This window comes from Camelus bactrianus, chromosome 6, assembly GCF_048773025.1.
Source record: "Camelus bactrianus isolate YW-2024 breed Bactrian camel chromosome 6, ASM4877302v1, whole genome shotgun sequence".
Lineage (NCBI taxonomy): Eukaryota > Metazoa > Chordata > Mammalia > Artiodactyla > Camelidae > Camelus > Camelus bactrianus.
In genome coordinates, this window is record NC_133544.1 from 41,823,690 (window position 1) to 41,848,187 (window position 24,498).

At 39.1% G+C, this 24,498-nt stretch overlaps 1 long non-coding RNA gene across 2 annotated transcripts in view; it reads left to right on the forward strand.

Moving 5' to 3' along the window:
* The window catches only part of LOC141577913 (uncharacterized), a 99,602-nt gene that overhangs the window by 60,865 nt on the left and 14,239 nt on the right, over nucleotides 1–24,498 (forward strand). For both annotated transcript variants that reach the window (XR_012507527.1, XR_012507526.1), the window contains exons 3-4: nucleotides 20,477–21,131; nucleotides 22,161–22,247. This is a non-coding gene — a long non-coding RNA (uncharacterized LOC141577913). The remainder of the gene's footprint in view (nucleotides 1–20,476; nucleotides 21,132–22,160; nucleotides 22,248–24,498) is intronic.

Consider the following 24,498-nt stretch of genomic DNA (forward strand, 5'->3'; position numbering starts at 1 on the left):
GGGTTTTCTATACTGCTTTCTCTCTTTTTTTAATATGTTTGACATTTTCAATACAAAAAGGTGTTGAAGACAGACAAAATACTGATCCCATTCACTCCTTTTGACTCCTTCTTCTTCTTAGGTGCACCCCATGTGTAAGGTTCTGCCCTGGGGCTGGGCACACCACCAAGATAAAGACTCTTGGCATATTCCTTTCTCTTATGTATCTCACACTTATTTTTGGTAGAGGGAGAAGAATATGGCTTAATTAAGTAATAAAAGCAGAGATAAAAATAAGGTGCTAGAGAGACATAGACTAAGCAAGTAATGATGAAGGAGAATGTCTTATGTGGGGTTGGAAAATGTTTTATAAGAGAGAGAACATTTGAACTGGGCCATGAAAGAGCAATAGTATTTGAACAGTTAAATTCTGTTTTGAGACAGTTGAGGGGCCATCCCAGGGATTTTCTTTTTCTTTTTTTTTTTTTTCATTACATACAATAAAATTCATTTTTTATGTCAGTTCTATGAATCTTGACAAATGTGTAAAATTATGCAACCACCATGGCAATGAAGATACAGAATAGTTTTACCATCTCAAAAAAAAAATTCCCCCATGCTACTCCTCTGTAGTCAAGTCATTCTCAACATTTTATCACTGACTAGCACTGATCTATTCACATCAAAATTGGTTTGCCTTCTTTTTAATGGTATACAAATGGATTCATCCAATGTGTAGCCTTTTGGGTCTGGCTTCTTTCACTTAGCACTGAGATGCATTGCTACTGTTGAGAATATCAATAATTCATTCATTTTTATCACTGAATAATATTCCATTACATGGATGTACCACAGTTTGTTTATCTGCTCTCCAGGTGATGGACACTAGGTTGTTTCCAGTTTGGGGCCATTATGAACAAAGTGCTATAAACATTCATTTGCAAGTTTTTGTTTGAACATAGGTTTTCATTTGACTTGGGTAGATATCTAGGAGTGGAACTGCTAGGTTGTGTTTCAAGTATATGTTTAACTTCAAAAGAAACGGCCAAACTGTTTTCCACAGTGGCTGTACTATTTTGCATTCTAAATATCTACATATGAGAGTTACTCGGCCTCTTTGCCAGCTCTTGGGATAGCACTTTTGTTCTGTTTTGTCTTATTTATCTTAGTCAGTCTGATAGGTGAGTAGTGATATCTCTTTCTGGTTTTAATTTGCATTTCCCTAAGGATAAATGATGTCGAGCCAGGCTGATTGTTGATATTACAACCATTTTTCTCTTGCTAGTTTCAAAAGTTTACACTAGCTATTTCACAAGCCTACAACTCCACTCTATTCCCCATCTAGGCACCTAATTCTCCAAGAACATAGAGGAACTTCAAGTATGAAATCCATAACTTTCCTCCCTTATACTTCTAAACTTCAAAAAACTTTTTTTTTGGTCCCCAAATCTCCTTTTTCAGAGAGGGTATATCTCCCCTTTCCAAGGCCAGGGTGTTCCCGCGTATGCCTGGGCCCTTCCCAGTTCCCCTCTTGAAGGATCTCAGTATTAACAACTTTTTTCTTTCCGTCAGTTGCTCTGCTCTCTGCTGGCTCCTTTACTGTGGCCCACTCCCTCTGAGCCAAGCCTTTTTTGTCTTTATATCAGTCATTCCCAAACGTTTGCATACACCAGAATCACCTAGAAAACTTATTAAAACATGTCTGGGCCCCACCACTCGAGTCTGGGGTAAGGCTGAGAATGTGCATCTTCAGCAAGTTGGCAGGGGATGCTGATGCTGCTGGTCAGGGACCACACTCAGGGAAACCCTGCTCTACAGTGAGTAAGGAGGTGTGAGTTTCAGGATACCCAAAAACAATCAGAGGGTTGCCCTGATGTCCCTTTTGTCTCTCAAAGTGCCATCTTAAGCCCTCTGCTAGCAAGATGATAATATTTTGACTGTCTCGAAAGAAGAGATAGGTACAGATGACTTTGCTGCAACACAAACTCCAAGAGTGACACTAAGTGTGGAGGCCCTCTGACATTTTCTGTTTCCTTCCAGGGCCACATCCAATCATGACTCCAAGTCATTTGAGGCTGACTCGGTAGTCAGCTTCTCTAAAGTACCGTAAATCAGGAAAAAGCAGCACATCTTACAAGCACTTCCCAAGCACTTAGTCTTCTCTCTTCATTACAATATGTATAATTTGTCTTCCAGGAAAGATGCACACAGATCTGTGTGTGGTTTACTTTAAAAAAAAAAATCAATGGTTACAATTTGCTCATCTCATTTGTTTTCCAAAGGAAAACAGAAAATAATTCTTTTCATTATGAATATTAAGGACGCGTCCAGCCTATAAAGGGATATTTAGGCAAGGGTCTCCCAAATAAATGTGCTTAGAATTTAGAAGGCATTTTTTCCAATACGAAGGGGAAAAAGATATAACCACTTTATATCCAGAATGTTGTCTTTACTGATGTTTTTATCTTGTAAATGCCATAGGTATTTTTTCTAGGGAAAAATATTATCCATTAATTCTATAATTAATCTAGATAGGATGGGTCCCTTTCCTGGGAATAATTTTTTATTTTCAGTGAGAAATAAACAACACTGGCTGCATCCGCATAGGACCACTAACTGAGAAGGTACTGGGAGGTTTCTGAGATTTGGAATCAGGACAGATTTTATGATTTGCCTTGCCAATCTGGGAACTGTTAGTGAATCATCTTACTCATTACTGACATCAGCATATTAATTTATATTTTTTAAAAAATCTGTACTTAGTAAAGGCTGAACTCCTGTCATACTGAGAAAAAAGCATAACTGACTGAGTTATGGGCTAATAAAGGTTGAGTTATGGGAATGCAGGACTTACTGAGGTTACTCTGGTATTGATCCCACTGGGAGGGGAGTCCGGTGTGTCCCCAGAAGGCTACTTGGTATCATGACCTAGGTAAGGTTGGTGCAAGAAACATTTGGCTGAAAGCCAACCTGGCAGTGCTAAGAGTATTAATATCCAAGACCAGTAATTATAGACCAAGTCATTTGTCCTGTAAAATTGCCCACTTTCTGAATTTGTGATTATGGTTCGTAGGTGGTGCTATATGTACTTCCTGTGACATCACCCCAGGAAGCAATTACGCCTGGTTGTCTTCCTCATTGCGTTGTTAAGATTAGATTAATTCACCCATTATAATGTTCTTCATCAGTTTTTCACCTAATACCTTTAGCAGGGAAGATTCATTATACCATTAGGGGTTATTAGTGAGTGGTAATTTAATTGTATCATTCCTTCTTCCTGTGTCAGCTGGAATTCCATTCATATCGGAAAAGCAAAATAAGTGCTTGCTTCTATCCTTTTATTTACCATTTTTCCTATTAATGAACTAGCATCCTACTATTCTCCAAAGGTGACCCTTGATTTAAAAAATATGTATTATGGACTTGTGGAGTCTAACATGATATATTTCAAACCTCGCATTCTTTTTTTTTTCCATTTATTACAGTGTTTTAATAATATAAACTTTGATATATCTATTATATATTGTCCTTTGATGCTATTTTTTAAACATTTTTTATTGATTTATAATCATTTTACAATGTTGTGTCAAATTCCAGTGTACAGCACAATTTTTCAGTTATACACGAACATATATATATATATATTCATTGTCACATTTTTTCTCTATGAGCTACCATAAGATCTTGTATATATTTCCCTGTACTATACAGTATAATCTTGCTTATCTGTTCTACATTTTGATATCCCAGTCTGTCCCTTCCCACCCCCTGCCCCCTTGGCAACCACAAGTTTGTATTCTATGTCTATGAGTCTATTTCTGTTTTGTTTGTTTGTTTTTAATTTTAGATTCCACATATGAGCGATCTCATATGGTATTTTTCTTTCTCTTTCTGGCTTACTTCACTTAGAATGACATTCTCCAGGAGCATCCATATTGCTGCAAATGGCGTTATGTTGTTGGTTTTTATGGCTGAATAGTATTCCATTGTATAAATATACCACAGCTTCTTCATCCAGTCATCTGTTGATGGACATTTTAGCTGTTTCCATGTCTTGGCTATTGTAAATAGTGCTGCTATGAACACTGGGGTGCAGGTGTCATTTTGGAGTAGGGTTCCTTCTGGATAGATGTCCAGGAGTGGGATTCCTGTGTCATAGGGTAAGTCTATTCCTAGTCTTTTGTATTTTCGATGTTTTACTTGGCCCATCTTCAATCAGTAGGAAGCTTTTCAATTTGTCTCTAACAGTCTTTGATTGTTTCCTTTCTTTGTGAAGTGGCAAGATGGTCCAGGTTTACCTTGTGCATTTCCTGCTTTGGGACTGGGGTCTGCCATCTAGGAGCCCTGGTTCCTTAGTGGAACATGGTACTGATAGTTGTTTTCATTCCCACAGCTCGACCATTGCTTCTAGGCCTTTTCAGTGGACAGCGATGAAGAAAGCATCATGACCTCATTTCCCATTTTTAAATGAGGGAAAAAAAGCATGATTCAATCAACTTATGGGCCTTAGATGCTGCTGGGTGGAATCAGTGTTTAAGATGTAGTGCTCACTAAAGAATACATTTGGGCATTTGGAACGAAATCAGAGACCAGCAAAAATCACAGAATGAGTGGAAAGAGATCCCGTCAAATAAAGTACAGAAAATTTATGGGTACTGAATATACCATTGTGAAACAAGAAGTAGAAAGTTAGTAACCTGTAGTGACAAAGAATATGAAAACGAGCATATGTATGTACATGTCTGACTAAAACATTACACTATACACCAGAAATTGACACAACAGTGTAAACTGACTAGACTTCAGTTAAAAAAAAGAAAGTTAGAAAAACTAAACAGACATTTAGCACAGTGCTCAGCCCGTGATAAGTGATTCCTTAACATTTTGGGGGGAAACTCACATATTAATTGAGAGTGAGACACATTCTCCAAGTAAATATCATCTTTGTGAGTGATTGTGAATTCTTTCCTTGTTTTTCTTGTTAACAAGATCCAGGTTGGAACTCTTTAACATCTTGATCCCCTGTAGAGCTTTCAAGTGAAACGTGAACCCCACCTTGTGCAGGTGTTTGGTATCTGAGCATGTATAGCATGAGAAGCAGTGCCTTTTTAATTTCCTGAGAAATTGTAACTCCAGGTAGTTTCAACCAAAATATCAAACACGTTTAATGAAAATATGTGTGTGTGCAAATCTTACCTTTGATGATCTATATTATATCTCGTATTTTACATTAGACTTTACTTAAAAATATTTTTTCCTTCCAAATGAGTGAAAGGTACAGTATCAAAACCAAAGTTTACTGGTTAGTGACTCAACATTCAATCTACTGTTTCATCAGTCTAGAAATTACTCATGACATTAAAGGTTCTTTCTCTTCTGACATTTGACACGGGAATTGAAAAAGGATATTGAACCAGTTTCAACAACTTTGAAACCACAAATTCTCTGCTAAAAATTTATTTTCCTTATATAGAGGTTGTCTGAAGAAAGATGACACTCTTGTTCAAGTTAGAAAATTTCTAATAAAGGAAATTTGGGGGGATTTTTAAATGTGATTATAAAATCTAGATATGAATTAATTCACTGATTGAAAGAGAATTCTTGGGGCTATCCAAATTTCTCAGAGCATCATAAAATGAATTTTCAAATTCATTCCCACATGGTCTCCTGAGCAGAGAATCAATGTGTTTCAGAGACACCTGTAAACAAAACTTTTACAATGTGAAAGTGACTTTTATCCTCAAAAGCTTAATTTATTTGTCAAGGAACGTGGGGGTGTTCCCAAGGTCAAATAAAAATCACAGAAAATTTCCAAAATCAATAATTCTAACTCTTTGAAAGGAGACGTTTGCTTTCAAGTGCCAAATATTTCTTATAATAAATGAACATTATGACATGTGCAAAAATATAAAGCTTAATAAAGGACAACACCACATCAAATATATGCTCATAAAAGGAAAATATTTTGCACACTTGGGCTCTGCCTGGCTAGAAAACATAAATTCAGAACTAGACTGGTGAGCTTAACTGAATATCCTTCTTAGACATGCCACGGTGCTGAGTCCATTAGCCTGAAGTTCACCACCCCAGCAGTGAAGGAAAACTGGCAGTACAAAGAGCTAGCACAAGCCCTCATACGTGCATTGGCTAGTTAACTTCTCAGGTTTTTTCCTAACTACTTATTTGTTTTAAACGTTTTTTTTAAAGTATAGTCAGTTTACAATGTTGTGTCAGTTTCTGGTGTACAGCATCCAATGATTCAGTCATACATATTCATGTATATATTTGTTTTCATATTCCCTTTCATTACAGTTACTATAAGATATTGTATATAGGTCCCTGTGCTATACAGTATAAACTTGTTGTTTATCTATTTTGTATATAGTAGTGTGTATCTGCAAATCTCAAACTCCCAATTTATCCCTTCCCTACCGTATTCCCCCTGGTAACCATCAGTTTGTTTCTTATGTCTGTCAGTCTGTTTCTGTTTTGTAAATAAGTTCATTTGTGTCTTTTTTTTTTAGACTCCACATATGAATGATATCACTAACTACATATTTTTAATCCAGTCCATTATATAATGCTCTCCCTGTCTTTCCATACAGTTATTTTGATACTGATCATCTTGATTTGCTTATGGAAGCTAAAATCTAAATTGTTTAGAATTTTAATTTGGCTCTCAGAATCTCCCATTTTCTTATACAAACATAGCAAAGACTTGGAGCACCATTTAAGTAACACAGAACACCCAGTGGATTTGAATTCCAGCTCTGCTACAGACTGTAACAGTTTGACCTTTCTGGGGACCTTTAAAACCTGATATTAATATTGTCTATCTTTCTGGATGATCAGCCAAGAAGAGATAACACACAACAGTTATTTCAGCTTTTCAGAAAAAAAAGTGCTAGTTTGAGACAAAGTAAAGTGGGACTAGTATTAAATATTACCCCCTTTCTTGGGTAAACCAGCCATGCCTGTTAATTACACAAGATGAACTTTTCAACCAGACCCCTTAAAAAATTGCTTAACTAAAGTAGATTCATTGGCTTTCTTCTTATAATAATAAATTTACCATGGGTAAAAGAATACTAAAAAGCAATTCTCTTTTATACTGTTTCATTAGTACTTTAAAACTCCTTTGACTTAAAAAAATTTAAATAACCTGAATATCATGACATTAAAAGCAAAATCCAGTCTCCTGCTGTCCCTTAGGAGTGAATTGTTAGGAGCTGCTGTCCTGTTGCCTCTGTTGTCCCCTTGTTGGAACTGGGAACTGCCCACTTCTCTTTTCTTCTTTCTTCCATTGCTTCTGCAGACTCTTCCAGGGCTTAGCATGCCCTCACTCCCATCCTGGCAGATGCTAACGATGTACAGGGATCTGAGTGTGGAAAAGGTGGGGCCACACACCCTCTTCCCTCTTCCTGGATAATTCTCTTCTGTTCCCTCGAATTCCCACCCACTCCCATCCCATCTCTTTTCCCTGAAACTTCTATCCTTTTTATCCCCAAACCATACCAACCCCCCTGTGCTGGCTAAAATCATGAATCCTGTTATGGGTTGATTGTGTCCCCTGCCCAAGTTCATATGTTGAAGTCCTAACTCCCGTACTTCAGAATGTGACCTTATTTGGAAATAGGTTTATCTCAGATGTCATTAGTTAAGATAAGGCCATACTGGAGTAGGAAGGGGTCCCTCATCCAATATGCCTGGTGTCCTTATAAAAGGGGGAAATTTGTACACAGAGACAGACGTGAACACAGGGAGAAAGTCATGTGAAGACATACAGGGAGAAGATGGCCATCTTCAAGCCAAGGAACATCTGAAGCTAAGCTAGGAGAGAGGTCTAGAACAGATCCTTCCTCCATAGCCCTCCGAAGGAACCAGCCCAGCTGATTCCTTGATTTCAAATATCGAGCTGCCAGCGGAGGTGGGTATATCTCAGTGGTAGAGCCCATGCTTAGCATACATGAGGTCTTGGGTTCAATCCCCAGTACCTCCATTAAAAAAAATTTTTTTTTAAATCTTTAAAATATCTAGCCTCCAGAACTGTAAGAAAATAAATTTCTGCTGTTTAAGCCATCCAGGTGGGGGTACTGTGTCATGGCAGCCTTAGCAAAACTGATACTGGACCCTTCAAATCAATATTCTTGAAAAATTTTCTGATATTGATTCTAGAGAAAGCGGTGTCAGTTCCCCTGAAGTCAGGCCCATTTGGGTTTCTCCTGTAATTCGATAGACCTGAGCGTCAGTAGTTTATTTAAGGGGTGTTTTATTCTTCATAAAAATCAACATCTCCTGGAGTCAGTCCAGCTGACCAGCTTCTAATCCAGCTCGTCTGGTTCGAGATGTCCTCCCTCAGGGTCCTGCCGACCCAGGTGCCTACTGACCTTGGCTTAATTTACACATAATCTGCTTTTCCTCTGATTTAGGGATAAATGCTCTTTTAGTGCTTTTTGTAAAATTATGGATCTCAGCAGTGCCTGGGTATCAGAATAATCTTTGGAGCTAGTTTATAGAGATACTCATGCTTAGGTCCCAGCCCCCGAATTTTGGGTCAATGAATGTGAATTGAAGCCAGTCTTTGGTATTTATTAAAAGCCCTCCCTCCCCTTCAGGGGTCGTCGCTTATAACCGGAGTTGGCAGCTGCTGGAGAGTCAAATGTGTAGCCCATTGTCTTTCTCCACCTGGTCTAAATTAAAGAGAGTAAATTGAGGCATGGAGGAGACAATACTGTCATTGTTGTTTTATCTCAGATGACATTCTTTTTGTTATTAAGACAAAAAGGGAATGCAATCCTTAACAAACCTCACAAGGCCTATATGTTTCCAAAAGAGAGGAGAGAAACGGTGAGACTATAGTTGCCCAGAGAGTTGAAAAGCCAACATCAAAGTTAAGAAACAGGTGTTGGCAGTGGAAAGGGAAGCAAGATGGTAGGTCAATGAGAAACGTCAGAGGCAGCAAAGGCATCAGCTGGGACCAAGACGTGTCACCAGACAGTAATCTCAAACCCTGGTTGGATTCCTAACTTTTAACTCTCCCTCTAGGAGGAACACTGATGGTTGATTTGTGGGGATGGTCCTGGTGGCTGCATTTTTTATTTGTCTCGGTGGCTGCATTTTTTATTTGTCTCCCATCCCTCTCTCTCTCCATCCCCTCACCCTCTCAGGATTCAGTATGGTCAAGAAAAATCAACCTCAGATACTGTGTGATACATGTGTGGGTTGGGTGAGGTTGGGTGGGGAGAGGCGTGATGCACAACAGGATGCAGTGGTGATAAGGCAGTTCTGACAGCAACCTGGGGTTAAAATGATTATTTTAATTTTTATTTCTTTCTAAAATTTTCAAAATATTTTAGTGGGATGTATTTCATTTATTTATTATTTCTTTCTTTTTTTTTTTTTTTTTTTTTTTTGCGTGGGGAGGTAATTAGGTTTACTTTTAGAGGAGGTACTGGGTATTGAACCCAGGACCTCAAGCATGTGCATGCTAAGCATGTGTTCTACCACTTGAGCTATACCCACCCCCTTTAATTTTTATTTCTTAAATTAAACTTCTTATTTTGAGATGATTGTAGGTTGACCTACAGTTGTAAGAAATAAACCAGAGTGATCCTGTATACCCTGTACCCAGTTTCCCCCAGTGGTAACATCTTGCTAAACCATAGTATGGTATCACAGCCAGGATGTTGACAATTGGTAGAATCAAAATACAGAACAGATCCATTACTGCAAGGATGGCTCCATGTGCCCTTTTATAAGCATGCCCACTTTCCTCCCATACCCTCCCCTTCCTCAGTCCCTGAAAACCACTAATCTGTTCTTCATTGCTTAATTTTGTCATTTCAAGAATGTAATAGACATGGAATCATACATTTACGTATGTATGAAAAAAGCCTTTTGATTGCTAGCATGCTTCATTTTTAAGAAAACCGCCAAACTGTTTTCCAGAATAGTACAATTTTGCCTTCCTACCACTAACGCACAAATGATGTCATTTCTCTGCATTCTCTCTAGCATTTAGTGTTGTCACTATTTTTCACTTTAGCCATTTTGATAGGTGTTTAGTGATAGCCCATTGTGGGTTTAATTTGCATTTCCTTCATGTCTAATGATATATAACATCTTTTCCATCTGTCTATCTTCTTTGGTGAAATCTCTTTTGCCCATGGATTATTTGCCTTTTTTCTGTTGAGTTTTGAGAATTCTTTAAATAGTCCTTGTTTGCAAATATTTTTCCCCACTATGTGGCTTGTCTTTTAATTCTTACCAGAGCTTTCATAGAATAAAGGTTTTAATTTTGATGAAGTTCAATTTGTCTGTTTTTTCCTTTTACAGATTTGCTTTTGCTGTCAAATTAAGAAATCTTTGCCTAGCCCTAGATCGCAAAGATTTTCTCCTATTTTTTTCCCTAAAAGTTTTATGGAAGTCCATGACCCATTTTGTGTTCATCTTTGTGTAAGGTGCGAAGTTAGGTCATGGTCCCCTTTTGACCTATGAGTGTGCGATTGCTTCAAGCACTATTTGTTGAAAAGGTTATCTTTTCTCCATTGAACTGCTTCTTCATCTTTGTCAGAAATCATTTGGCCATTCTTTGTGGGTCTGTTTCTGGGTTTTCTACTCTATTCTATTGATCTATGCATCTCTCCTTCCACTAATACCACACAGTCTTGATTACTGAAGCTATACCACAAGTTTTGAAATTAGACTGATTCTGCTCACTTTCTTCTTCTTTTTCTTTCTTTTTTTAAATCTTTCATGAAATTTCATAGCACATGCTTTTACATAGCAATAAAATACTAACAGATTCATTTCATTCCAATTCAATATAGTTTTTTTTAAGCTGGTATTTTTAAAAAATTTTTAATTTAAGTGTAGTTGGTTTACAATGTTAGTTTCAGGTTACGGCAAAGTAATTCAGATATATATATATATATACACACACACTTTTTCTTTTCAGTTTCTTCTTTTTCAAAATTGTTTTAGTTATCCTAGTGATTTCCTTTCCATATGCATTTTAAATTAATCTTGCCTATATCTGCAAAAAAGATCTCATTGAGATTTTGATAGAAATTGTATTAAACTTCAATATCAATTTGGTAGAATTGATATCTTTACTATTGTGACTCTTCCAGTCCATGAACACAGTATGTCTCTTTATTTGTTTAGATTTCTTTGACTTCTTTCATCAGCATTGCGTAGTTTTCAGCATACAACTCTTACATGTATTTTGTTAGGTTTACACCTGAGTATTTACTTTCTTTTTTTTTTTTTTTGAGTGATTATACATGTTGGTGTCTATGTGTTAATTGCTAGTGTGTAGAAATACAATTGACTTTTGTATGTTTGCCTTGTATCCTACAACCTTATTGAACTCACTTATTAGTTCTAGGAGGGCTTTTTTTTTGGTAGGTTCCTTGAGATATTGTGCATATGCCATTTGCAAATAGGAACAGTTTTATTTCTCCTTTGTTCTGTAAGCATCTTGTTTCCTTTTTTAAATCTTAATGCACCAAGTAGAAATTCCAGCATTGGATTGAATAAGAGTGATGACAGTGAGGGTCCTTGCCAAGTTCCTGATTTTAGGGGGAAAGCATTCAGTCTTTCACTATTAAGCATGATGTTAGCTGTAGAGTTTTTATAGATGTTCTTTATAAAGTTGAGGAAATTCTGTACTCCTATTTTTTTCTAAGTTTTTCTTAATATCATGAGTGAGCAAATTATTTTTTAGTTTGTCAAATAATTTTTCTGCATCAACTGATATCATATGATTTTTTTCTTCTTCTTTGAACTTGTAAAAGACGTAAACTTCTTTAAACTTGTAAGGTTAATTGGTCGCTTTTCATACATTGAGCAAGTTTGCATCCCTGGAAGAAACTCCATTTGGTCATGGTGTAAATTATTTTTATAGATTGCTAAATTCTATTTGCTAATATTTTAGGGGCTTTTGCATCTATAATCATGAGGGGTAATGGTCTCCATCTCTACCTTGGGGGTGCCTTTCTTCCCTGGATCACAAGTGGGCCACGAGGAGCATCAATGGTTGGTAGCTATGGTTGTGATGCTTTTGTATATTTCTCTCTTCATCCCGTTCCTCCATGAGGATCCATTTTTGGTCAGAAGGGATAAACCATAGACACCATGAGGTGTGCATAGTGGAGGGTTTGTTGGTTGAGTGGGGAGGGAGGGCAGCTGTGTGATGTAGATCACAATTAGGTGGAAATTAAGTAATTCCTTCCAAGATCTGAAATTAAAATTATGCTTCAAATAGAACATCCTCCCCACCCAACCACCACACGCGCATGTGCACATGCACACACACATACACACATACCACTAAGGTTTTAATAGGAAATAGAGAAATTGAAAAAGGCACTTGGAGCACAGAGTATGTTTTCTACTTTTTTCTCTTTCTTACGCTTCAATGAAAATAACCCATGAATCTAAGATTCTGAGAACTCCTCAATTTAGACTGGCCAGAAGGAAAACAAAGTTAGCCCTGTTCTACTGTCTTGGGAATAAAGCTCTTATGACTCTCTGACTTCAGCAGAAACTTTCAGAAAATATAAGCCTTAAAGTAATTAATTCATTGTTTTTATGGATGTGTTGACCCTTTGGATGTACTATTTTCTGTGTTTGTTCTGGTAATCTGACTGATAAGACAAATGTTCTCTTACCATTTATTTTTTTGTGTCCCACCCAATGTTGTACACATGTTGGGAACAATTAGAATGTGAATGCTGCCTACCCATTGCTTTTATAATTAGGTGTGAACATTACTTCACAATTAAAAAATTCTATGCAAGATGGCCTCAGTTAGAATAACTTTAATAATTCAATAGTGTTTCTTCTAGGTCTTCTCTATTATTTATTGCCAAGGCACAAAATAAACAAGGAATGGGATTTATTTGCTGGGAGAGCCAATTCAAATCCCAAAATCCTGGGGTATAAACTGAGACTGACAGCATGCTCAAGTTCATTGCTTTCATAGCTAAATTGAAAACACAAGTATCACTTTTTGTCCTATAGAGATTCATTTTGATAATCTCCTAAATTAGCCTCTAAAACACATTAAGTGATGAATAAAACTTTACTTAAATTCTCATTTTGTATTATGCCTGATTAATAAACACACCAGCCAACACATCAACCTAGCCACTCTAAACATGAGTGAAGACAGTTACGTAGATTTGGGACATAAAGGCGCAGTTCCCCAGCAGGGCTAATTTTCTGTTAGCTTTGCCAGGGCTATTTCGCTTTTATCTCTTCTTCCTATATGGGGCATACATGAACTGTCATGTATTTTGTGGGGACTGTCTTTAAGATAAAATATAGAAAATATGCAGTTAGGTACATAGCCTTAAAAGATGCTTGTGCAAGCAAGGAGCCCTGAAGATTAAGCTTTTGGGGGGTCACACTGAATCTAGACCTCTGGTACATGGGAATGAATCATTATTCCAGGTGGTATCTTAGAAATGTCCTGACATGAGCTATTTTTCTGCCACATAGTCATTAAATCTTTCTTACATCATCTGTAAGTATCTCAGACTCTTTTTCCCCCCTTGCTCAACTACTGTTGGTTTGATTAGGCTAGTGTTTTAAAATCAACCAGGAGTGCATCAAGTGCTTTCATATTCTGACCATTTTGCTGAAAAATATCTTGAACCAAATAGACTCTTTCCTATTGTCTGTGGTCTTCCTCATCTATAATCTTGGGTGGCTCATTCACAGTCACAGCTGGTCTGCTGCAGAGCTGGGAACAGGGTTATTATCTTCTAACCTTGGAGTGGCTCAACATTTTTTCCTGGAGTTGTGCTGTGAACTAGGAAAACAAACCAAAAAAAAGGGAGCAACTAAAAAAATGTCCCCAAGGAGACATGCGTTATTATTTTTGTTTATGTCTGAGCCTAGTAACAATTCCTAATTGCTCTGAAGGCAGACTGGGCTCTGCATCTTTGAGAAGATTGCTTGATTTCGCTAAGCTCAGGACTACTTTGTGTGGGTGGTCAAGGGAAGCCTTTTTGAAGAGGTGACATTTAAGCTGAGTTTCAATGATAAAAAAGAAACCAGTGAGAACAGCATGAGTGGAGAGAACATCCTAGAAGAGGGAAGGATGAAAGAAAGGATGGAGGACGGGGCAAGCTTGTGCTGGAGGCCAGTACGGTTGGGGAGGGGAGGGAACTGCAGGGCAGTCAGAAATGGAGGCAGGGCCAGATCACATAGGAGCAGGGGTCCTATGGGGGCCAGATCCTATAGTGCACTGAATTTCAAGGCTGAAGAAGAGCCACTGGGCATTGTGATAAGATCTGATTACAGGTCACCACCCTGATATTGACTTATTTGTGATCAAAGCTGGTTCACAATCATTGAGTCAGGGCACTAGCCTGGACCAAAGACATGGGCACGTACCTGAATATCTTATCTACCACTCTGCATCGCTGCTGCCTCCCACTTGTTTGACCTGGAACTGAGATCAACAGAGGGAAAACATTGGTTCTTGATTTTTTTTAAAAAAAACCTCCTACCTGCACTGTTCCACTGTCCCACATCTTCATTAAAAAGAAGCTCCAAGTGGACTTATTGCAGTGACAAAATATATTCTGAGAGTTGGTAGCAATGTCTCTGGAATAAGCAGCTCATTCTGAATTGTTCATGGCCAGAGTTGTGCCTTAATCACCTTGACGTCCCTGACACCCAAGCCAGTGCCTTCACCAGCAGGGCACTCTCCATGAGGATTTGTTCTTTGTTGGCTGAACTAACAGAGGAATGTATTTTAGGGCGGGGTAGTCCCTCATTTACAGATATTTATTAGGTACTCAATGGGTGCCAGGCACTATTCTAAATGCTGTGATGGATCACTGAACAAAGTAGACACACATCTCTGCCCATGAAACATATCTCCTAGTGGTACATGAGCATGTCATGAATATTACACATTCCTGGGTCTCCTGGGTTGCAGTGGTGGTGGTGGTGGTGGTGGTGGTGGGGTGTGTGTGTGTGTGTGCGTGTGCGCGCGTGCCTACCTGCATTTTCTGGGGAACAGTAGGGGAAGGGAAAATAGTGGAGATTAATGTAGAAAAATTTATGACTTTCAGAGATGGTAATAATAGTCAATTGAAAGTGTTAGCAAACCAGGTTCATTTTGCCAGACATGTAACCAGCCAAAATGCTGACACTCCAAGGTTTGGCGCAAAGAGAATGTTTATTCACAAGGCAGTCAAGTGAGGAGACCAGAAAACAAGTCTCAGATTTGCCTCCCCAGTGGCAAGGGGCTCAAAGTATTTGTGGGACAAAGAAGCAGGATGGCCCGAGACATGGGGAAAGGTGATCAGAAAAAGGTGCGATAGTCCGTCCTTCTGCACAGGTGTAATTAACTATAGGCTTCTGCACGTTCCAACTTGGAGGCACGTAGCATGATCTGAGGGTGGAGTTTTCAGCCCTCTGACGTCAAAAGGTCACCGAGCGGAGAATCACGCATACCCAACTGGAGGGTCAGTGGTCCCACCTAGTCTTAACCAGCTCAGCTCCAACTAGACACAGCAAACTCCAGGTTCCTGGAAGACAGCTCCCATAAAAATTTATTGTTTAGGCTACGTGCTGATTGGAAGACATGAAAGTCTTTTGTAGCAACAACTAAAAAGACTTTAGTGAAGGGGATTACAAGTGAATGAATTTAACTAATGATTATCCATGATTTCAAAAGCAGCAGAGCATGCTCTGTGTAGTGTCAACCCTGTATGCTCTGACTATAGGACAGAAGCCCTAGAATTGGATGTACGGCCCAGTCAGCATTCCGGTGGCCCCGAGGACAGTGTCTTTAGTGTCAAGTCAGGATCTGACCTGAAAAGAACCCGAATTCCCTTGTATCAGCCACAGCTCTCAGTCACCAACCAAGAACCTTCTCTAGCTAGGTACAGCAAGAAGAGTATTTACTAAAGGATATTTGGTAGATCACAGAACACTAGGAGAGCCAAAGAAACAATCTTGGAGGCTACATGCCAAGAACTATGTCCAAATTGTCTGCAAGAGTGCTCTTACGGGGTCTGCAGTTCACGTTGTTGATACAAGACTCGGGATGATTACCAGGATCTCTGTCTGCCTCCTTCTGGAAGTTCTGTCTCTCTGCTATGTTTGCCAGAATTGAGTTTTTAAAACTTTTTTTAAAATAAGGAATAACACACCTGCAAAAGATGCACACAACATAAAAGAATTATTGCAGAGCAAGCTGCCATATAACCACCACTCTGGTCAAGAAATAGAATTTTACCCTAGATTTCTTTCCCTCTCCCAGTCCCCACTGCTCCTCAAAGGCAGAATGGTTCTTCCTGTAGTTCTCTGCCACATGAAAAATCTTGCAACCCATTGGAGGAAACTGGGTTACATTCACATAGGTTAGCCTCAGGAAAGTCTGGGAAGGTGAGTGTCTGGCGTTACAGTAGAAAGACCAGGCTTTAAAACATGGAAGTTTCCCCCAACCTAGGAAGTGTTGACACGGGTTTTGAACAGCTTCCCATCATGACTTATGGTTGCCATGTTCTCCAGTGGGTAAATAAACATCTCAGCCTTGTTAAGTGGAACTGGAGGAAATTTCCGTTTTTGTAGGTCAAGTGGTTGAGTATCAGCAGGTCCTTGTGGTTCAAACTAAGAGAAAGGACAGTGTCAGTCCAAGGGCAGGAAGTGGAAAGTCATCCGAAGGAGATAAAACCAGAAGTGACAGGAAAGTTGAGAAATGCTTCAAGCCAGCTTCAGTTCATGATGTGAGACTCTGAACCTGTAATTTACCTCACTTCCCACACTGCTGTAGTTAGTTTGTTGGCCTGAGACACATGGCTCCGTGTGTGTACACACATGCATTGTGTAGTAGTGAGCATGTCTAAAGGTGGGGCGCTGTGAGAGATTTAAGAGGACCAGCTGTAAAACCTCAAGACCAGAAATTTAACACCTTGGTAGGTGTCAGTGGAGAAATGCCAAAACAAGCTGGAGCTGCAGCCTTGTTTGCGGCCAGCCCTAAAGCCAGAAGGGTGGGTAGTGTTCCTTGTTCTAACAGTTTTAAGTGGCCATGGTGGAAATACACATCCTTAATTCAAGGAAATCATCAGATAGCACAAAGATAGGCTATAATTAGATTCAGCTCAACATTGCTTAATAAGGGAAAAGTAGAAATGATCTAAATATCCACTTATAGGAAATTTATTAAATAAAATATTTCTCCATGCAATAGAATGCTAAGTAGTACCTAAAAAGGGTATTGCAGAAGAACTTGATAAGGAAAGTAGGTCAGGAAGCAGTATATGGCCTAAAGGTTCAAAGCATAGAGTGCAAAACCCAAACGTTTTGTTTGAATCCTGGCTTTGCCACTTACTAGTTGAGTTAAGACTCGGCAAGTTCCTCATCTGAGAAATTCAAAGAGATATGATATGTAAGGCACGTGGAAATGTTTCTGGAACATGTATGTGTTAACTTTATTATGATCCTATTCTTAAGGAAGTTGAAGAGGCTTAAAACCATAGTGTACCCTAAAAAAAATCGTGTATTTGTTTTTGCTCCCCTTCAAAATCCCACTGAGATGGCAGTAAAGGAATTTTAAAAGAGTAGAGGTCCATAAGGACCAAAGGAAAATGGATATGTAGTACATACAGATGCCAAATGGATGAATGTTAAAATCCGTATTTGTCCAAAGCCAAGGCCAACACCAACTATTATAATCATTTGTTGAATTTCTTTTTAATTCTTTCCTTCCCTCCTTCTTCTTTCTTTTCTTCCTTTCTTTTTTTCCCTTTCTTTTCCTTCCTTCCTCTGTCTCTCCCTCCCTCCCTTCCTTCCTTCCTTCCTTCCTCTTTCTTTCTTTCTTCTTTCTTGGGGAGGCAATCATTTAATGGTTTATCACCAGAAAAAAAAGTGTCCTTAAATTCTCATCTGGAAATGTGGCAACAGATCAATGTAATTACCTCTGAAAGTTTAAAAAAAACAAAAACAAAAAATTTTTGAACTTTCATCTGTATCTCAGCGCTCATTGCATGTCCTCTAATTTCAGTCTCTATCCTGGATTTGAAATAGAGAAGGCTCTTTACAACAGGCGTCATACAAAAGACACTGAACCTTCCAAGGCATAGCAATTTGATGTCCTCTTCAGCATTCTCCAGGAAGCTGATGACTTTCTCTGCAAACAACTGGTGAATTTTGGCCCTGCTAGGCTAGCAAAAAGAAAAAAAAGTTCTTGAGTTATATTCTGCTCTGTGTTATTTTACAGTGTGCGAATTCTGCATTTTGTATCAGACATTCAGACGTGTCCTGCAGGACCGCTTGGTGGGTGAATGCTGATTACTGTTGAACTCTGCTTCTACTTTGCTTGACTGCCGAGAGAATTCTGGGTCTCACATAGCTTAAACCAGAGTGAATCTAAGAAGAAATATTTATATAATGGAAAATTAGTGAATTTAAGCGTCAGGTAATTGTCACTGACAATGTGATAACCATGATGGAAGCTAGGGATGATTTAGGAAGCACAGGCATATGATGTTTGGTTCGTAGCCTTCAAAAAGTAATTACAGCACAGTGTAAAGCAACAGACGTCTCAGCAGTGAGCAGGACGAGAGCAGACTGCTCCCGTCAGTCTTCTCCCTCTAATCTACCTGAATACAATGCAATTAGGAACCCCCTTTGCTATGTACTCGTTCATCTTGCTGATTTACGACAGAAAGAAACTCTTCACTTTTAAAGGAGCTATTTAAACAAATGCAAGTCTTCACACTACCTTTGTATATAACATTTCTAGCCCAGCAGAACCAAAATTCACCAAACTGATATACCTAGTTTTTCTAGAAGGAAATTTGTGCCTAGAATTCATAGCTTAAGCAAGTTGAAAAAAATCTTTTGTGTTCAACTATTGAAAATGTTGTCAGTACACAGCAATCATTCTGACAAGTTTCCATTTACATTTTTGGCCTCTATAAACTCAAAATTATAAAGCATTGTCTTCTTAAGGCAGTCTTGAAAATACTACTATTTTGAAGTTTGATTATTAGAAACATGTTTGATTAATTAAAGCATTTCTCTTCTTCTTCATACGCTTTTTACTCTCTATGACAGTTTAAAACTGACCCATTCCAAATGCTGTACTTTATAATTTGTAAATTTCTCTTTCTTTTAAAAATTTTACATCACAAAAGTTGATATTATGGATCTTACTGATTTTTACAAGATGTGAGAGATTCATAAATAGAACATTTTCTTGAAAGACTCATGACCTAAATGGAATTAAGTAGCTAAAAAGGAAATATAATTCCTATAAGTTATTTTGTCTGTTACAAATATCTGTGTACCAAACAATTCTACAAAGATTAGAGTTATAAGGAAATTTCTATTATTCTACCTTGCATTATCATCTAGATTCTCATCAATACTTGTTGTTTTAAAAGGATATCTTTTACTTCATAAAATTCTCCAGCTAATATTGGAGGAGCTAATGGAGAGGGCGTTACTGTCAGTTGACCTGAGAACTGGACCTCAGATTGGAGGCTCCTCGCCCCCTCCCCTGTGCCTGGGATGCAGGCGCTCCCCACTGTTCTCATAGCGAGAGCCGTTCTCAAGATCGTATCCTTGAGAGAGCAATGTGTTGTTGAGGCTACCCGACAATAATGTGGCTGAGCCCAGTTAAGGCCTCTATATTAACTTTTTTAAATTGAAGTGTAGTTTATTTACAATATTATATTAGCTTCGGGTGTACAGCTTGTTAATTCAGTATTTTCATAGATTATAGTTCCTTAAAAGTTATTACAAAACAATGGCTATGATTCTCTGTGCTGTACAATGTGTCTTTGTTGCTTATCTGTTTTATACACAGTAGTTTGTATTCTAAATCCCCTACTCCTATCTTGCCCTTCCCCCTCCTCCCTCGTCCCACTGGTAACTGTTAGTTTGTTTTCAGTGTCTGTGAGTCTGTTTCTGTTTTCTATATATATTTGTTTATTTTTTTAGATTCCATATATAAGTAATGTCATACAATATTTGTCTTTCTCTGGCTTATTTCACTGAGCATAGTATTCTCTAGGTCCATTCATGTTGCTGCAGATGGTAAAATTTCATTCTTTTTATGACTGAGTAATATTGCATTGTATATATACACCACATCTTCTTTATCTATTCTTCTGTTGATGGGCAGTTGGGTTGCTTCCGTATCTTAGCTATTGTAAATAATGCTGCTGTGAACATTGGGATGCATGTATCTTTACAAATTAATGTTTTCATTTTCTTCAGATATATACCCAGGAATGGAATTGCTGGATCATATGATAATTCTATTTTTAGTTTTTTGAGGAACCTCCATACTATTTTCCATAGCAAATTTACATTCCCACCAACAGTATGCAAGGGCTCCCTTTCCTCCATATCCTCGCCATAATTTCTTTGTAGACTTTTTGATGATGGCCATTCTGACAGGTGTGAAGCGATATCTCATGGTTATTTAATTTGCATTTCTCTCTTTGCCCTCCATGTACAGGGGTTGATTTCAGATTTTACCCGGGAAGCTTCTGAGGTTTGTGAAACAACACGCCATCAAAAACATCAAAACAGACAAACAGAAAATAAAGAAAAAACTTAGGAGAAACAGTAATGCAGAGAACAGAAGAAAACAAGAACAAAAAAAACCCCCCAACAATCTATAATTCCTACCTTCAGAAAGGTAAAAGAAGATATTGCATCTATGAAAGGAGAAGCAATTAGAAAAGGGGACTGACTATATGATTATTATTATTCAACATTCAATAGATCGGTTGGAAGATAAAACAGAAATTTTTTCAGAATATAAAATAAAATGTTAAAGGAACAGACGATAGGAAACAAAAATACAAAAATGAAAGTTCAATAGTTCAGTCAAAGCATTTCAACAACCAGAGAAGAACAGAGAAAATAAAGGGGGTGAAAATTACCCAGTGAAGATATGAGAATGAAGAACATGAGCTTCCCCACTGAAATGGCCCCGGAAATGTCCGGCACACACAAACACACGAAAGACCTGCGCCAAACTCCGACGCCACAACGCTGAAGAGAAGAGCCTGGAACAGGCGGGGAAAACAGCCACGACTGACAACAACTCACACACCAGGCACTGGCAATCAGAAAAGTATCGACCTTCAAAATAACCATGTCGGCAGGTAAATGACAAAGTAGCAATGCTTTCAAAATTCGGAGTGAAAATTATATTTAACTATCTAACATGAATCAAACGTGAGGGCAAAATGAAAGTCTTTTAGGTTTGCAAACACTCAAAAATACCACCTGTCCTGCACGCTTTCTCAGGAAGCTGCTGGAGGAAGTGGCCAGGGTGGGAAGAGTGGGGTTACAGGACTTAGAACACCCGCCCCCGCACGCCCCCGTGGAAGGGGCTGTGGTTCGGTCGGCACTGTAACCGGTACATCCAGTCCAGAACAAATGGAACTATCCATTCGTCTAGACTATTGCTTTCCAGAAGAACTATAATGTGAGTGACATGCATAATTTAAATTTTCTAGTAGCTTCATTTAAAAAGGTAAAAAGAAATGGGTGAAACTCATTTCAATAATACACATTATTTAAACCAATATACCCCAAACATGATCATTTCAGTATTAGTCAATATATTACTAATGAGATCGTTTACACTTTTTTCCAGACCAAATCTCACCATTTGGTGTGTATTTCACACGCCTCACCTCAGACTAGCTCCATTTCAAGGGCTCCGTTGCCACACATAGCCAGTAGCCACCATACTGCACAGTGTGTCCTAGGATACTTTATTTTCAGCTGGTTGACATCGTGGGGAGCATGTCAAATAAAGTCTTTGGGAGACTGGGACATGACAGGCATTTTAACTAAGGGATGAGGGGGTAAATAGTAATGGAAAAGTCTGAAAAATGGTGTGCCAGATCGGGTGCCCTGTGTGGACGCCTGAAGGTGGGGATGGCTTCAGATGGGTAGCGCTAACTGCTGAGACAGAAACTGCAGAAAGAGAGGGCCCTTCCTCCCGGTCACCATGAATACTTCCTTGATACCGTGGGTTCTAAGACCTGCATCTCCTCAGGAACCTTTTCTGCCAGTTTTTCTCTCTCTTCTGTATCTTTGACCTCACCCTCCTTTTAACTCCTAAGTCTCAACTACTTCTTATTCATGATCATCCCTTCTTCAGCTGCTGTCTTTTCTTGCAGGGCTCTGTTCCACCCTGGGGACCACCCTTCTTCACTTCCAGTCACAGCAGATTGTTGCCTGTTATAACCACTTCCAAAAATAATGAGGTAAGGCCGGTTAACTGCACCTCAAAGAAGGAAACAACAGTTGAACATTTGTATTGCACGATATATATATATTTTTTTACTGATTTACCATCCTGCTACAGAAAATATCCCTTTGACCCTACCTACCCTCTTCTGCATGTCATTTGAACTGCTCCCTCCATTTTTTTTTATCCAGTTATCTGAGAACTTCCAAATGCATGTGAAGTATTGTATCTCTCTCCCACCATTCCAGATGAGGTTTTGTCCTCACTCTGCAAGTATAAGAATTTATTTTTGGCTCAGCAAAATAAGACACTATTTGCCCTGTGACTTTATCATGAAAGAAAGACAAAGAACTGGCAGAAGCTTTGAAACTACAGTTGTTCTTTAGTATAATCCAGGATCAAATTCTTAAGCATGGAGTCTAACCACAGAGACCTAAGGGGTGTGGGCTGTTCCCTTCTCACAAATGATTGTCTTGCAAACATTGGACGTTATTGTAATTATGTTTTTTCAGGTGTTCCCACTGCTTCCACCAGCATTGGCAAGGGGAAGGCAAGTTTTTCTCTGGGTCCCATAGCTCTTTTGGTCAATCGTAGGCTTTCTTGGTTTCTAAGTGCTTATAGAGTTTTTATGCCGCCCAATAAAAGTGCTCACCCAGCTTTTCCATCTCCTCCATTGGGAGACCTTCAGCCACGAAATTCCATCATCCTTTAGCCAAGGTCTGCTGAGGCTCTGCCCTAACAGGTCTCGATTCCGAAGGTGGGTAAGGTGCTGAGACTTACCCCAGTTCACGGGGTCCTAGAGATGACATTGACCCACCTCTTATATCACTGGTGAGAAATTGGTGGTCAGTCCAGAGCTGGACCCCAGAATTCTGCCCTCAATCTCATTATTCTTTCTACCCTCCTCAAAGTAAATGGGTGGGAGGAGAGGCAGGGAGGCAGGAGACCACCTAAAGGCTGCCAAGTAGCATGGTTCTAGGTGGGAAGGGCAGCAAGTCCAGAAGGACCTGGGAGGGTCACTGGTTTAAGGGTTGCCAGGCAGATCCCTACTGTGGAAATGACAGAGGCGCCACCAGGAGCCTGGTAACTTGTCATAGACTGTCCCACGAGCCGTAGTCTTTCCAGACCAGTCCAGGCCACTGTCAGTGCCCCAGGGCCAGACATAACTTCTGGGCAAGGAGGGCAATTCTGAAGACCTTCCTAGGGCCTTGACCTTGGCCTTGACTTTTGTCATCTGCCAGATGTCCCCTGAACAGAGCTCCGGCAGGGATCAGTGAAGCAAAGAGGCCAGGACTGAAAGGGGACACCCTTGCAGGCAGGCACAACAGGGAGGAGGAGCCTGCACCAGAGATGGGGCAGCCATGGAGAGAGGGGATCGGAACCAGGATTGGGCTGAGTGCAGGAACTCTGAGCCTTGAGAAATAGAGTCAAACATGCCCACTGCTGCTGACATCAGAGGTGAGAGCAGTGGAAGATCGGAAAAGATTGTTCCTTCACAGAAGTAGTTTGTTGTGATGGGAGTAGAGCCCGATTGTGAGGGAAGAAGGGAGTGGGTGTGAGGGGACAGGGAGGCAAGAATTTGCTACTTAAAGAACCTTGCATTGAAAGAAAGTAGAGAGACATCTAAGCAAGGTTAACAGGTGATCTTGGTGTTCATCGATACCAGCTCAGTGTATGACGTTTGAAACTTACATGATGTAAGAGCTGGGAAAGCTTGTTCCTTCAAGGAAGTGGCTTGGAGATATACCTTTAAAATTAAAAAAGAATTTTTTAATTCTTTTGCTGGTTTAATTACAAAAGGTGGGACATAGGATTCATTCATTTGTTTTTTTATTGTAGTCAGTTTACAATGTTGTGTCAATTTCTGGTGTACAACATAATGTTTCAGTCATAAATATACATACATATATTCCTTTTCATATTCTTTCTTATTATAGGTTACTACAAGATATTGAATATAGTTCTCTGTGCTCTACAGAAGACACTTGTTCATCTATTTTGTAGATGCTAGTTAATATTCATTCTTTTAAGTACAAATCCTCCAGCAATATCCACTTCTAAGGTTTGACCAAAGGACCAAGATAAAAGAGACAGCTGCATACTTCATTCTGAGTCCTGGGAACCCCTCCCTTCCTTCAGGTGGTCGATATACCTCTACTTTCAAGACCCAGAGGGTTAAAAGGCACATTTCCTAGACTGCCTCCTCTCCTTGAAAGCTGCAGAAGAGGACTGGGAGAGAGCGGGGAGTTTTCAGTTATTATATAGTC